At 47.1% G+C, this 14,658-nt stretch overlaps 1 protein-coding gene across 7 annotated transcripts in view; it reads right to left on the reverse strand.

Moving 5' to 3' along the window:
* Positions 1-14,658, reverse strand: part of TP63 (tumor protein p63) — a gene marked incomplete at both ends in the record, with an annotated part of 101,230 nt that overhangs the window by 19,771 nt on the left and 66,801 nt on the right. The window lies entirely within an intron of this gene.

The following is a 14,658-nucleotide window of genomic DNA, read 5'->3' on the forward strand; positions in this document are numbered from 1 at the left end:
CTAAAGCAGTAACATTTGTGCAGCATTTTTTTGAAGCGTGTTCACATCTGGAAACCTTTACACAGCAGAACATCAAGGCTCAGACTGAAGTCATTGGTTTCTGTTTGAAAAGCCCACGCTGAAACAAGGGCACGTGCTTAACACAAATAATCACGAGGGAACTTTCAGATGGTTCAGTACAGTCCAACCTGAACCCATTTTTCTAGATGCTCCCTGTGAATGGGACTTTCCCATCTCCTCTGCTGTACATGGTTGTTCCAAAAAACCCACCCGTTTCCATCAGTACTCCACTCCAAAGGCTTTCAGTTTTCTCCTGGTGCTCAGACATCTGTGAGCACAGAGCTCTCCCAGTAACTCTAACCATGTAACCCACAGGAATTGCTGGCATTTCCCCACTTCCATCTCTTTGCTTCTTGCAGAGGAAGAAAAGTGAAAGCCCCAAGGTAGATGTTTTCTAAAAAACCACCTCTAGCTGCCATGGCTGATACAGCCCTGGTCCCAACTGCTCAGACAGAGCACTGGCAGGTTCATACAGGTTGGGAGCACGACTTGGCCATTCACCCTGCTGGGGTGGGAAGAGCTGGCGCATGTATGGGTGGGTGGCGTGTGACATGGCAAGAGAAGGATTAGCTAGTGATATTCAGGGATTATTTGCATTTCAAAGTGTATGCCTTGCTAACAAGGGAAAAACTAAAGTTGGGAGAGACACACATTGGGGAGGAGAGAGGGATTAAAAATAAGCCAAACTCGTCCCTTCCCTCCTCACTCACCACCACCCTGCCATATGGCAGAGAAGATGCTACAGGTATTTGAGCTACAGGAAAAAAAAAAAAAATCTTTAAAATGCAAAGGCCAAATTGTGCAATGTATTTTATGTGCCTTGAGGCCGGAGATTAAACCCACAAAGGATTTACCCAGCCTGCGGAAATGGGGAACATGCCAAACAATTACAAAAAAGAGAGTTGCGAAAGATCTAGATGGCGATTTGTATCGTGTATCTTTTTAGCCTGAAATTCTTTATTGTTTTTTAATTAAAAAGCAATGCCTTACTGAAAGTAAAGGTGAGCTCACTATGTTGTCTTTCCATCTCGAGAGGCAGGAAAAGAATCATTTATATTTGAATGAGGAGGAAAATTAGAAAGCACAGTTTGCCTTCCACATCCTGGTTTGCCAATAGCATCATGAAGGTTTCAAGGGTGGAAAGCCTAAAAATCTCTAAAAGCCAACTAATCATTTGGATGCCTTAACATTATTGAAGCGTAAAGAAATTGGGTACCCAAAGGCGATGGGCTGAAATGAAAGCACAGATATGGAAGTGCTATGGCAAAGGAAGGGCACGGCACACGCCAGGAGCCAACGTGTCCGGTGTCTGCAGGCATTCAGAGAATTGAACAAGTGGAAGGAGATACACGCCCCCCCACCCCCCCACCCCCCCCACCCCAGTCACAGATCAGAAGTGTTGACAGTAATCTTATGCATAATATCTTCAAAGACAGAACATTGAAGTTGCAAGAAGGAAGGAAGGAGAAAGGAAAAACAAAATTTAAATTAAATCACTGCTTTCAAGAAGGACAGGAGAGGTGCCCATCACCAGTCAGAATGCCAAGGCTCCAGGTCAAACAATGCAGTCCCTCTGCCAGCAAAGGGAAGCATCTGCTCCTCACCAACGCTTCAGCACCCCAACTGTCAGAAACCATTGGCTATATCCACCAAGGAAGGCATCGGACCTGCCACTTCAATTCACAGAAAGTGAACAGCCAAGGACTAATGGGTTACAAAGTATAAGCCTGTCCAAAGAAATATATATGTAGGCATATGTCCCCAAAACACAGGGCAGACTCAAAGGTCTAACACCTTGAACTTGGCATGGCAGAGAGGGACCATGACCAGGATCCCACCTGTGCTTGGGGATACAGGGCATGGGGAGGCAGGCAGCAGTACACAGCAGAGGCAGATGGGACAGCAAGAGGGTGCGCTGCCTTTTTGTCACCTGATTGCAAGAGAACTTTAAACCTCATGGGCACTACACAGTGCTCAGGGCCATGGCACATGGCCATGATTTCACATCTACCTCAGGCACAGCTGCCTGCGACTGTGCAACCACTGAGCACAGCCAGTCATTTAACACCGGTGTAAATCTGTCCACGGGGTACCTGCTGTCAGACAGTAAGGGGCTTGAGTTTCCCACCCTGCCAACTTTGCCGCAACCATGGGTAACCTGATGCCCAACCATCTATTGGCATAAATAGATGTGAACAACTAGGTCATGGTGACTTCGTAGTGGATCAGTGATAATCGCTATATCCATGGAGCAAGACAGGATATTGTATATAGATTTCAGAGCAAATACACACCAGAAAAAAAACCCCAACCAAACAGAACAAAAAACCCAAGGCAGGAGCTCTGTGTGCATCCAAAGAGTGCCTGTAAGCAAGGGGCATCCCTCTCAGTGCAAGTGCCTCTCCTCAGTGGTCCCCAAACTGCCCACCTAGCCAACGTGATTGTCCCACAACCCCATGTCTTGCTATGGGAACTGACAGACTCTCACTGTATGAGGGGTAGAGATCACAACCAGCAATTCCCAGAAATCTAGAGCATGGCTATCAATCAACATACTTCTGTTACTTGCTCATGAAGAGAAATTAATTAGGAATGGGGGAAAAAAAACCCCACCAACCACCAAACAAAAGCAAGCTTCACCCAATCAACAGTTGAGTCCTCCAGTGAAATGACAATAGTTGTGACCTAGCAGCAAGGACAAAAGCTGTGCCTGAGGGGTGTGAACACTACTTTTAGCAGACATACAGACCAGAAAGTTATTTAAAACAAAAGAACAGAGCCTGGCTACATGTTATCCGTTTGAGAGAGAGAGAGGAAAGAGCTTTGGCTCAGACTTTTCTTTGGGGTTCGAGTGCTTCACGTCATGCCCAAATAAGCAGACTTTAAGAGATTCCTAAGAACGACAGCGAATTTAGCTTTTTGCTTAATAATATGTTGTAAAAGGAAAGAAGAAAACATTCCAGCGCCTGCAGCCCTGCCCTCCCCACCTGCCTGTGCAGACATACTGTATTACCCACTCTTGGCACCCTGGCTGGTTATTCAGTATCACAATACACACGCCAGCTACCATCAGGCAACACCTGTCTGATTTCTCAGCAAGCCCCTTCTCCAGAAGGTGTGTCAACAAAGGGTTTAAAGGGGAAAACAAAATACTTTTCACATCTCAAATGAGTAATTTTTGCTAAAAAGGAGAGAGAAGTTCTGGGTGCAATACAAGGTGCAATGGCTTTCCACGGAGCATTCAGTACCCCTGCAAAACTCTGATGCAGTGAAATCCCCCAAGCACTACTTTGAAAATCTACTTATAATATTGGTTTTCCCATCTGATCTAGCCGAGGGATTACAGCCCCTAAGTCTTTAAAAGGAGCAGGGTTCAGCCAGCTCTGCGAATGCTGACGGATGTCAACTTGAAGGTGATCCCAGAGGCTGGCTTATGTCATGACAGCTCCTTGAGCCCTTTCTGCTCAGATCAACAGGTCTTTCAAACCTTTCTGCAAACTTCTTTCAGTAAGTCACGTTTTAGTTCGACTCGGTTAAACACTACAGTCATTTTACTTGATGTTTTCAAAGCAGTTGGTCAGCTGTGCTTTCTCCCATCAAACTAACTCCACAAAGGGGGTGGGAAGAGGAAAACCAGGTTAGAAGAATGGGAAAGCATCAGTTACTTGCACCAAAGAATTTGCAAATGAGAATTTGGAACACTAAATAAAAAAAAAGTCACCTTCATAAGTTACTCATTTAGGAGGAAAAATGGCAGGGGGAAGAAAGGAAGTAAGTTATCTACTAAGAATAAACATCTAGATTTCAGATGTTTTGTTTTGATGAGCACTGATTTAACTTTTCATCCACAAAAACCACCATTGGGGTCATGGCAGAGGACACCAGATACATGTTCATGCATACATACACCGTTAGGAAGTGACTTGTACCCAGAAGCCACTCAGTGGGGAAGCCCAAGATCACCTCTGTCAGGAATGCTGCCGACATGGACATCTCCTGCCAGATTTAACCTTCAAGCTCAGCATAACCTTACCCCTACCACTTGCTAGCTGACTTGCTGCAGCTCCAGTTTGAGGTCTTCTGTCTCACCAGGCTCCAGAGAAAAGTAACTGCAGAAGCAGCAGACATTCGAACAACAGGACACAACAGACAGGTCCAGCAATCACCAGCCCCAATGTGTCTACAGTTGCACACATGATGACAACCCCCACAGCCCACTGCACCAGTGAGATGTGCTTGTGAGCATCCCCCCACCTGAAGGGTAAACCACCATGTGATGGCCGGAAAGGATAAGAACCAGTGGGATGCTGGTGCAGCCCTACAAGTGCTTTGCAGACATTTATCAGACTTCTCAGCCCCGGGTCTAAGGAAAAGAAAACCCAGTCATGTCAACCTCTTTTCTCCCTTGGGGAAGGGCAGCGACTCAGCCGAGGGCGTCCACCTCTGCAGGGACTTAAACTTCATTTTCCCCTGGAGTTCCTCCGTCCCATCCCCATCCCCGCGCGTCCCGCCAGACGCGCACGAACGGTGCTGAGAAGCTATTAAAATCCTTCCTCCGAGCGCTTTTCCCCAGGAGCCGCAGCCAAAGGCCGCCTGTTGCCACCTGTCAGTCGCAGGGATTAATTACCTGCGCCGGGCTGGGAGCGGCACATTCCTCCCCGGCCTCACCCTCCGAGATGTTGACATCAGGCAGGTGGGCCCCGCGTCCCCCCGGCCGGCAGCGAGGACGGGACGGCGGGAGGGGGGGTGGGGGTGCGGGGTAGAGGATGGAGAGGAAAGGGGGGGGAGGGAGGGGGCACAGCGAGGCGACCCACGAGCCGTGTGGGGACTGGCAGCGCCGCGGAAACCGCAAGAGAAACGGGAGAAGCGGCGAGGAGCGTGTCGGTGCAGCTCCGCGCTGCCCTGGGGCGGGCGGCGCTCCCAGCGCCGGACCGGACGCCGGCGGCAGCTGGTGCTGCACCTCAGATGCCTTCGTGAAAGAAAGAAATAAATATATCGCGTGTGTGCTGACCTGCTTAGGTAAACGGGGAAGGGGAGGGGTGGCAGGGAGGAGAACGGAGAAACGTAGCCTGCGGACAGGGATTCAGCGGGACGATGCCCCGTGTGTGCGCGCCGGATCCGCTCTGCGCGCCCAGCCCCGCCGCGGAGCCGCTCGCCCTCTCGCCGCAGCTGACGGCGGGGCTGAGCCCGCGGGCTTTGTGGGGAGCGGTGCTGCCCACCGAGCCGCTGAAAAGGGACTCTTGCTCTCGGCTGAGCTGGCACGGCTTCCGTGCAACGAAAGGAGGAAAGAAAAGCAGCTCCCCCCGCCGCCGCTCGTAGCCGAGTGCGCGACCACCCCTCACCTTGGCAGGGAGCGCCAGCGCCGCGCCCCAAGCCCCTCCCCGTACAAACCCCCCGCGCTATCCGCGGCTCCCCGCTCCCATCCAGCCCCCCGCCACCGCCCCGCAAGCAGCCACCCCTCAAACACGAACCCCGCCTCGGAGCACAGCGCTGAAGAGGGCTGAGAGTGGTGCGCATGGGGACATGCGCGAGTAGTCACGTAGGAGACCCCCTGACACTCCCCAAAATACTGACTTCGAATCTCTCACCTTTAGGAAAAGGCGATGTTTCATAACACAGCACGTCACCAGCTCACTTGAGGCTCCCCAGAGATTTTAATTCAAAACTTCCTTGATCAGGACATAGTACCTGCTTTAGGAATAGCCCTGCCTAACGCTGCCAGCAAAGCCAGAGCTGCAGCAGAAGGAACACTCGTTTCCCCACACTACTTTTGCACAGCGGAACCTTGGTAAATTTGAAAACTTTAAAGAGCATTTGCATTTCAGCTTCATATCTACGGATTTATTTCATCAACAAACGAAGACCTCTTGAGGTTTGGCTTGAAATGAACAACAAAAGAATGAACTGAAAAGTATCCTGTTTCAGGAGAGAAAAAAAATACCCACACAACTCTGATTGAAAACTCAGAGGGAAGCTGGGAATTATTTTATGACTTTTTTTTTGATACAAACTGATAGCCATCACAGAACTCTTTACTATTTGACTTTGTAAGTGAAGTTCCCTTCCCCTGCTAATCTGATTTATCTTTTTGAAATGAATTTCTTTAATAGCCAAACCCGTAAGATTCCAGCAGTGAAATGACCTTACCTTGCATGGTATGGCTCACACTCTGCTTGCGCATCGTATCCATTTCCCCTGCCAGTTTCTAAACTGAAACCTTAGCAGTACTGAGTAAGTTTCAGATGCTAACAATGTCTGGTAATTTGCATTTCTGATAGAGTACTTCACGCCGGAAATTTTGCAAGTGAGGTGAAGGTATAAAATGAGAGTGAGTGCTCTGGAAGCCAAAGCTGAGCCACTCCACTGCTGAACAAGGTCTTGCCCTGTGGGTCACAGTAAATGCCCACTGATGGCAGGATCTCACATTATAAAATAATGCTGGAATTTTCCCTCAATGAAGGGGCTTCCACAGGGAGCATTTATTTTACGTTATGACCCAAAATCCAAGGTAAACTCCCAGGTACCTTCTTGCAAACATGACTTTATATGCAGACAAAAATCACTCAAGAATTATCCCAACCATAGCACAGTCCCCTCTGTCCCAATGTCAGGCCAAAGCACACGTGCTTTACAAGCACACCAGGCTCTGGATGCTGTGCTGATTTCCACAGGATCAAAATGATTTTGCAAATAACATCTCCCAGGCATTGGGCTTCACACTGCATTGTTACATGTCAAGCATTAACATTTGGGCTATTTTTGGGGTTAGGGGGGCTGGGTGGGATAGACACAAGCTCTTTTTATCTCTCAAGTTGATATCTCTGGCTCCCAGTGTCTTCTGTGTTACAAATGCACACGAACTTAAGCAACCCATTTGACTACTAATCAAGTTGCAACACCAAGAAGCAAACACTGAGGAAGCCCACTCTGATACTATCCACACTCACCTAAAGGCTGGGAAGTATTAATGGTTGGCAGAATACTGAAGAGTAAATGAAGTTAGACTAAACTATTAGTTAAAATGGGAATTGAAAAACATCAGCTTCAATTATTAAATATTAATTAGCAAGTCAAAATTTGACAGCAACATTTTTTGCATTCACTGTAATGACTGAGGAAGCTCCAACTTCATCACATTTCTTCCCCCTTTTCACAGCTTTATTATCCTCAAAACCACCTGACTGTCTCACACCCTCCTAGCAGGAAGGAATCCACTGCAAACACACCACTATGCTGAAGGTACAAGTATTTGCATCTACATAAAACACGGGCCTGTTCTGCTCATGGGCTGCTTTAAGGAAAGCCTAGGTTGGCCATTTCAAGCCTCCTCCTAACCTAGTGTGAAGGATTGAACCTTTTAACAACCATTTGTCTCAGGTTCAGTCAAAGAGGAAAGCTTGTTTGTTTCCTATTAGCCCCCCAAATCTCATTTGTTTCACATCCACACGTTCCAGAATGTTCCATCCTACCAGCCTAACACCAGAAGCCTCTAACCAGCCAGAGGAAACATTGTCTGGAGTAACAAGATGACAACTTTTAGTGCATCTCCCAGTCATTTTTGTTCCCTGCTGGAAGTCAAAGGGTGATGACCTCAGCCATAAGGATGGAAGAACCACAGCAGCACATCGAGGTTGTTCCCTATCAATTGTTTCTGTGCACGCTCAATTAAGATAAGCAAGTGGCAAAGCAAAAATCCTAAAGCTCTCCGAAATAAACCCACTCCTACCAAATCCAGCCCAGTTTCAATGAAAATCAGCTCTAAGAACCCCTGGCAACCAGATTAAGCCTTGCAGCACTCTAGACAGTAGATGCATGTCACAGGTTCAGGTAGCTCCACTCTTGATTTTCATCTGGTGTAAGAAGCAGGGTACAGTGAAATGCCAGATCTAACACCTAACTCCAAAACTCTTTTAGTTCCCTCATCTACAAACAAGGGCACACCATTAACATCTCAGAAGAAAGTAAATGAGTTATTAATACAGTATCTGGTAACAACAGAGAGAAGCCAAGCTGGACAACAGAACATGTGGGGGGTGGGGGGGAAGAAAAAAAGAACAAACCAAAGTTGTTGTGGCAACATAGTCTTTTCAATCAGCAACATCCCAAGCCTGCAATTTAGGGGCAGAGTCAGACCTGGAGGTATCAGGCACTCTGCCACAGACAGCATCAGTCATTCAACACCTCGGAAAGCAGGACACTTTGCTAGATGGTGACAGATTTCCACCCAAATTCTGGCTCATGTCAAATGGCTGACCTACTTGCAAAGTGACACAGGATCAACGTATTGCAAGGGTAAGAGTATGTGTCAAATACGGGCCCATCTTCCTAGTTGGGTCACTGACAGGCTCAGGGAATATGCAAGTTAGTTGTCTTTACACACTCATTCCGAGAGGCAGCTACAGGAAAGAAAATTCAAAGCTAAAACCAGGTTTAACATCTTCCTAACTCTCTTACTTAACACCTTTGCCCAGATACATCTTTTTTCCTGTTCACTCTTTCTTGACATAGGGTTTAGATTCAATGGAGACTACTTAAAAGACAAATAATCCCTGAAGAAATTTACGTAGATATAACTTGTATTTTTCCCTCCCCTTAAGCACTACTGAAGAATCAGCTGGATTTCTGTTACCTATTAAACACATGTCCACTAAAGATCCCTTGTATGTTCCCCCATAACCCATGTGAAGGATCAGCTTCTCCTACTCATCCCAGATGACCCAGTAACAACCCTCCTGATGGTGAGCACACTACCAACACAAACTGCAGGACATTTCCAGACAACATAGTTCAACACAAGTAAGGGATGCCAGATTTATTTTCAAGGGGGCAGTTTTCAGCAACATTCATCCAGAGGGAAATCTGGCAGTTCTGACTGAGACCTCTTGTCTCCTGAGATTACACAACACACATCTTCAGATCCTGAATTTGTGCACATGACAGCTCAGGGCTCTCCCCCAGTAACCATCTGTAGCTCCTTTCTTCGTTCAAAGTTTCCATCCAAAGACACAGCTCAGACAGAGCCATTATGAGCACTCTGGGACACCACAGCCCAGCCCAACTTGGAGAACCCACAAACACCTGAGACCGCCCCCTGCGAAACATGGGGTTTGTTACCTGTACTAAAATCCACAGCCAAGATGCAGTAGGTCTTTCCCAAGCAGAGCACAGGACACTCTCTCTACAGTGGACTGAGCAGTTTGAGCAGGTTGATGACTGCATGGGTACTTCCTTGGCTGGGCGTGCCTATTTCAGTGTCATTCTGTGACCAAGTGCAGGACTGCTCTCTCGAGTGAGAAATCAGCCACTGTACCCCACAGAGCAGGGCTGGCAGCTCACTGGGAAGCCAAGGGGCTCTCTCACCTGTGAACTTGAATGCTTAGACAGAATAAAGGCAACCAGCTGAGTCAATGAGCTCTCCTCTGTATGTGTGCTCTCGATAAAGGCTGAACGGCTCTGATGGGAAAAGGTGATCCCCTTTCTCTCCTCTTCACCTTCCTTTCCCCCCTGTTTATTCCACCTGAGGGAAAGTACAGATACATCTCCATCCTTCTAATAAAGTATTAAATCACACCTACGGGAGGCAATGGGAGGAAAGACAGAAAGTATTAAATCTGACAGGCCCTCAAAGCAGCAGTGCCAGTGAAATGCATCATTAAGGTGAGTAATTTTCCTGTTTACTTCACAGGCTCTGAGCAGTGCCCCCCCCCCCCCTTCCTCCCCACCTAAGATGTGGGCAGGACCCATCAAGGCAAAGCTTTGGAAGCAAGCAGCAGCGTCCCCAATTTCTACATAAATGCTGCAGGCCAAAGAGCAAAGGCAAGTTCCAACTGAGCCCTTGACAGTAATCAAGCACTGCGGCGCCTCTGGTCTTGTCTTGTGCATACCTTGCAAGTAGCATCATGTCTTCCCACTGAGGTTTCACTGGCAGTGCACACAAGCTCCTTGTTCTTTGGCTTCTATCTCAGAAAAAGAAAGCCCTGAACACACAGACACACACACACCGCCCACCTTTCTGCTCCAAAAAGAGACCATTTCAGCTTCAGCATACTGTGGGCAGCCCTTTCAGAGCAGATTTATGAATTTGCAAGAAAACTCTTTTGTTCCCGTGCAGAAAGGTTAGTGCAAGTCCCTTGCCAAGAGGGCATTGAGTTTTCTCTGTTAACGTCCAGGAAACTTTCCTGAGTCAGATCTTATTACATTTGAAACAAAGTGCAGGTACCAGCAAGTCTCTTCCATGATAACAGCCAGGGCCTGTCCCATTTCCTGATCACATTACACTCAATTTCCAGAATTACATCTATGCAAATATTGTTCTCCTGCTTGCAGAGCATTTCATTGATAATTAAAGTGAAAAGCTAGCAAAACTTTTCTGGCCAGAGTAGCTGGCGAGAGAGGCAACAAACCAAAAACACACACACTGAGCTGGGACAGGTTTTCTTCCTCTCTGTGAAGACCCTCTGATAAGGGCCCTCTCCTCCTCGAGACTGAACCAAACCATTGTTTGCAACCATCCCTCTGTTTTCTGGATTTAGTGACTGGACAATGCCACACTCTAATCCTGAGTCACAGAGAAAACATAAGGATTAGGAAAGACAAAAATCACACCTGAGCAAGTCATAGTTTTACTGAGAAAATAAAGCTCAGATCTAAGCTAGATCAATAAAGCATGACAGCAGCTCCAGCATACTTAGGATGAATGGTGACTAAGTCAAACCTTTAAACCTTTTATTCAGACAATTAAGCTTTGAGGATGAATGGCCAGAAAGTCAGCTAAGTGACTGTTCTTGTCTATTACCAGCATTTGCAAGGATCCAAGATCTGTATTTTACCCAGATCCTCCTCGTTCCCAGCTCTCTTCTTCCATCCTCAATGACCTAACTAAGCACAGTCCTTGAGTCAACTGATGTGGTTTCCCATGAGCTTACTCTCAAAGTCAAGACATGATTCAGCAAGGTGTTTAAGCAGATGCCTACCTTTAAGGATGGGAGCAGCCTTGCTGACTCCAAATAGATTTCATAGGGAATATTCACGTGCTAGAGGTTATGCACTCACTGGAGTGCCTTACTGAACCAGGACCTTGGTTTTCCTACATACTATGGGAAACAGCTTGTCAAGACAGACTCTGAGGAACACAGCAATATCACTGCTGCATCCATCAGGCCATCAAGATGTGCCCAGCTCCAGAACAAAGCTTCTCACCCCCAGGCAGCTAGCGAGGTCAATGCTGTGGCATCTTCTGTGCTAGGAAGAATAACAAGCCCATCCCAGGCTTGGGGTATTCCTCCAGTTTCTCATGCTCACCAGCAGCCCTGAAGCTATGCAACTGCAGCAGCCAGTGGAAGACACCCATTCTGCAGAGGAACATTTAGAAAGGGAGGAAGGTTTGCAATGAGTTTGGGAACTGTTAGCAGCAAACCTTCTTACGCTTCCTATAGAAATCAAAATCATCTGCTTTGCATCTTCTACCCCCAAGAGAAGAATGGAAAACCACATCCCAGTCAACATGCAAGCCAAAGGAAGATCTGCAGTAACATGTTGCATGAGAAGTAGAAGGCTTGAACACAGCACAAGCACAGTCCACACCTGTTTTACCCGAATCTTAGGTTGCTTTATAATTTCAGCAAGAATGCACAAGTGCATAAAGCAAGCTTGCATGGGCCTGGATGCACTTTACAAGTAAATCTACAAGCCTGCTAGGTAAACTCATCAGGAATAATTGCCCAAGCACTCCATGACATAGTTAGAGGTCTAGAGTTATTGGAAACAGATTACAGCAAGTCTCTCAATGCTTAGCAATTGATTTATTTCACTTGGTAACTGAAAGATAATCATGTCATCTGCATGACATAACTGGAAACATATCAGAAATGAATGTGGATTTGGATGCAAATCCACATGACCACAATCTGAAGATGGCTTTCCAAGAAAAACACCAAACTGCTCTGTCCCTACAGACCTCACCACCTCTGCAACTGCTCCATTTGCAAACTGCAAGCTCTGAAGACCCCAAGTCACAGATGCTTTGCGAGAAGATCTATACCATCCAAAGCAGGGCTCCTTTCCCAAATAAAAGGCAGCCTTTGTTACAGGATAAGGGTGAGAACAGGAATAGTTCCCTGGGAAATATAATTTTAAAAGTCAGGTTTCCCAACTAACCACACCCAATTAGCAAGCAATGCCCTGCTTTTGAGCCATATGGGAATCCCAGCAGATTTTTCACCCATTTGAAGGTTTTCCTCCATTTTCTCAGTAACAACAGGAAAAAACCCCACAACCCCTTCACAATCTTATATGGGTTGAAGGTAACTAGAGGTAAGCATCTTCCTCCCTTAAGTGTGATAAAACAAAATGGAGCAAAACAAGACAGACTTGCAACATCAGAAGTTATTGGCTCACACTGGATGACACTCCCGTTTTCCTTACAGCTCATACATGATGCATCAGAGAGGCGTAAAGCCTCTGTGGACAGAACATCATGATGCTGTGCAGATGAATTCCTGCTCTTGCAGAAAGCAAGCTCTGTCCTGAGATAGCAAGCATGAATCTCATGAGCTTGCAGCACTACAAGTGCTATTGAAAGGTTGGACCTAAAACCGTCCCCTTCTCTTGTCTGAGTTTATTGCTATCTAATTGAGAAGGCAGGGAGGAGAGCTGGGACCAACTCTGGCAAGCCATTTGCAAGCATAGCCTATTGAAGACAGTCAACTAGCAGCAAGCAAAGCATGGACAGGCAGAAGCAGATCAGTGACAACTGTCCCTCCAGGATTTTATCAGGCACCAGGGGAAGACATCATTGAACTACCAGTATAACCCAGAAGATCCTTTCCATCCACCAGCTTCAAAAGTGAACATAAGAGTCCTAGGGAGACAAGTGTTATAGCTTTCCAGTTGCAGACAGCAAAGCACCAGGATACAACCCACCCCCAAAATAGGATCAGAGATATGACAAAACATGCCACAAGGATGCAGCCATGATACTGCTACGATGGGTAGCAGGGTCGTCATCATCATCATGTAAGGTAGCATGACAGGCACAAAGCACTGGGGGAGAAGAAATAAACTCAGTTTTACTCAGCATGGAGGCAACAGATTGTTTCAATCTGGAGACATTTGGGAAGAAGGAAGCTGGTAAAAGGGGAGAAGCCCTAGTCACAGCACACCAGGTTCCTGACCCTGGAGGACAGCAAATGATAGAGGCCCAGGTAGACTGTAACTGTTGCCACATATTTCTTATTTAAATGCAATTTGTTTAATCTCAAGTCGGATTCAATCATCAAAGGCTCTCTTCTGTAGCACACTGTCAGTTCACTCTAAATCTCTGCACCTTTAATCCTTTAATTAGCCAAGAAAAATGCGATCTCAACTCTTCCACCAGCCTAAGCTAATTTTCTGCATGGAGCTTCCAACTCCTGTAGGTTACAGGTTTTAGCTGCTCATGTAGCCAAGGGGAAAAAACCAAAACAAACCAACACCCCCACCCCATTCCCACACAGGCTGATGTATGTTTCTCCATGCAATGCCTCTCTTAAGAGAAAGCAGCTTTGAGAGTCCTTGCAAAAGCAAGAAGGACCCACTTTCACATTGCAGTAGTGGGCTGGGAGGAACAATTACATCACACAATTCAGAGAAAGGAGGAAAAGAGGTTTTGATAGGTGGCACAGGGTGGTTAGAGAACCTGGGGACAAGGCAGTGTTTGCACAGGAAAGGGTAAAAAAGAAGATCAGAATTAAGCCAATACTTAAGTGAGAGTGTCATTTCCACCAGGTAGCTTTGGTGATTTTGGGATAGGACCTCTGAAACAAAACCATTTCTGAAACTCTCCAAAAGAAGATTTCTCCACAGATGAGCTCTGCTATTGCTCAAGAGCGCCATGGTAACACAGCTCTGAAGGCAGAAAAAGATACTGCATGAGTCACCAGCACATCAGGACAGAGACCCATTCAGACATGTCAGGCTTCTCACACAGTCCAGGACAGCAAACTCGAGGAAGGACTAGAAAGCCACCTAAAGCTCTCTTGTCTGAAAGCCCCAAGCATGGGATCTGACGTACAACCTACAGCTCTGACTATTTCTGTAGATGAGGATGCTTCTGTGCAGGGCAACACAAAAGCAACTAGTGGCCTTGCCTGTGGTGCAGCTGCAGGGACGGCTGGCTTGCCACACACTAGCCCAGTGTGTGACATGCAAGAGAAAGTTGCTCTGAACAGGCCAAGCCATCTCTGCACAGCCCCCAGACTGATGTGAGAAGCCTAACAAGCCTGACCCATTGCTGCAGCACCACACAGACAGGGCATTTCTCTTTCTAGGTGCAGCCTGGCAAGCCTGTGCAGTGTGGCATGGAGCCTGAGGCTATCCCTCACATGGGTGTCCACCTGCCACATGTGGTCAAGCCATAGGAGGCCTTCCTGGTAGCCAGCCAGGGAATGCAGGTGAACAGCACTGAGAGTCACTGGGGACTCAACAAGCATGTGCCAACACAGGAGCATGAGTAACCTCACAGTGGGGAGCAAATGCACAGTGGAAGAGCCCTTTCTACAAAGGCAAAGGACTGGCATTTCTGCATCTTGCAGGTCCTTCATCCGCTTTTGTGTCAGGACC

The sequence above is a fragment of the Gallinula chloropus genome (assembly GCF_964237585.1).
Source record: "Gallinula chloropus genome assembly, chromosome: 8".
NCBI lineage: Eukaryota > Metazoa > Chordata > Aves > Gruiformes > Rallidae > Gallinula > Gallinula chloropus.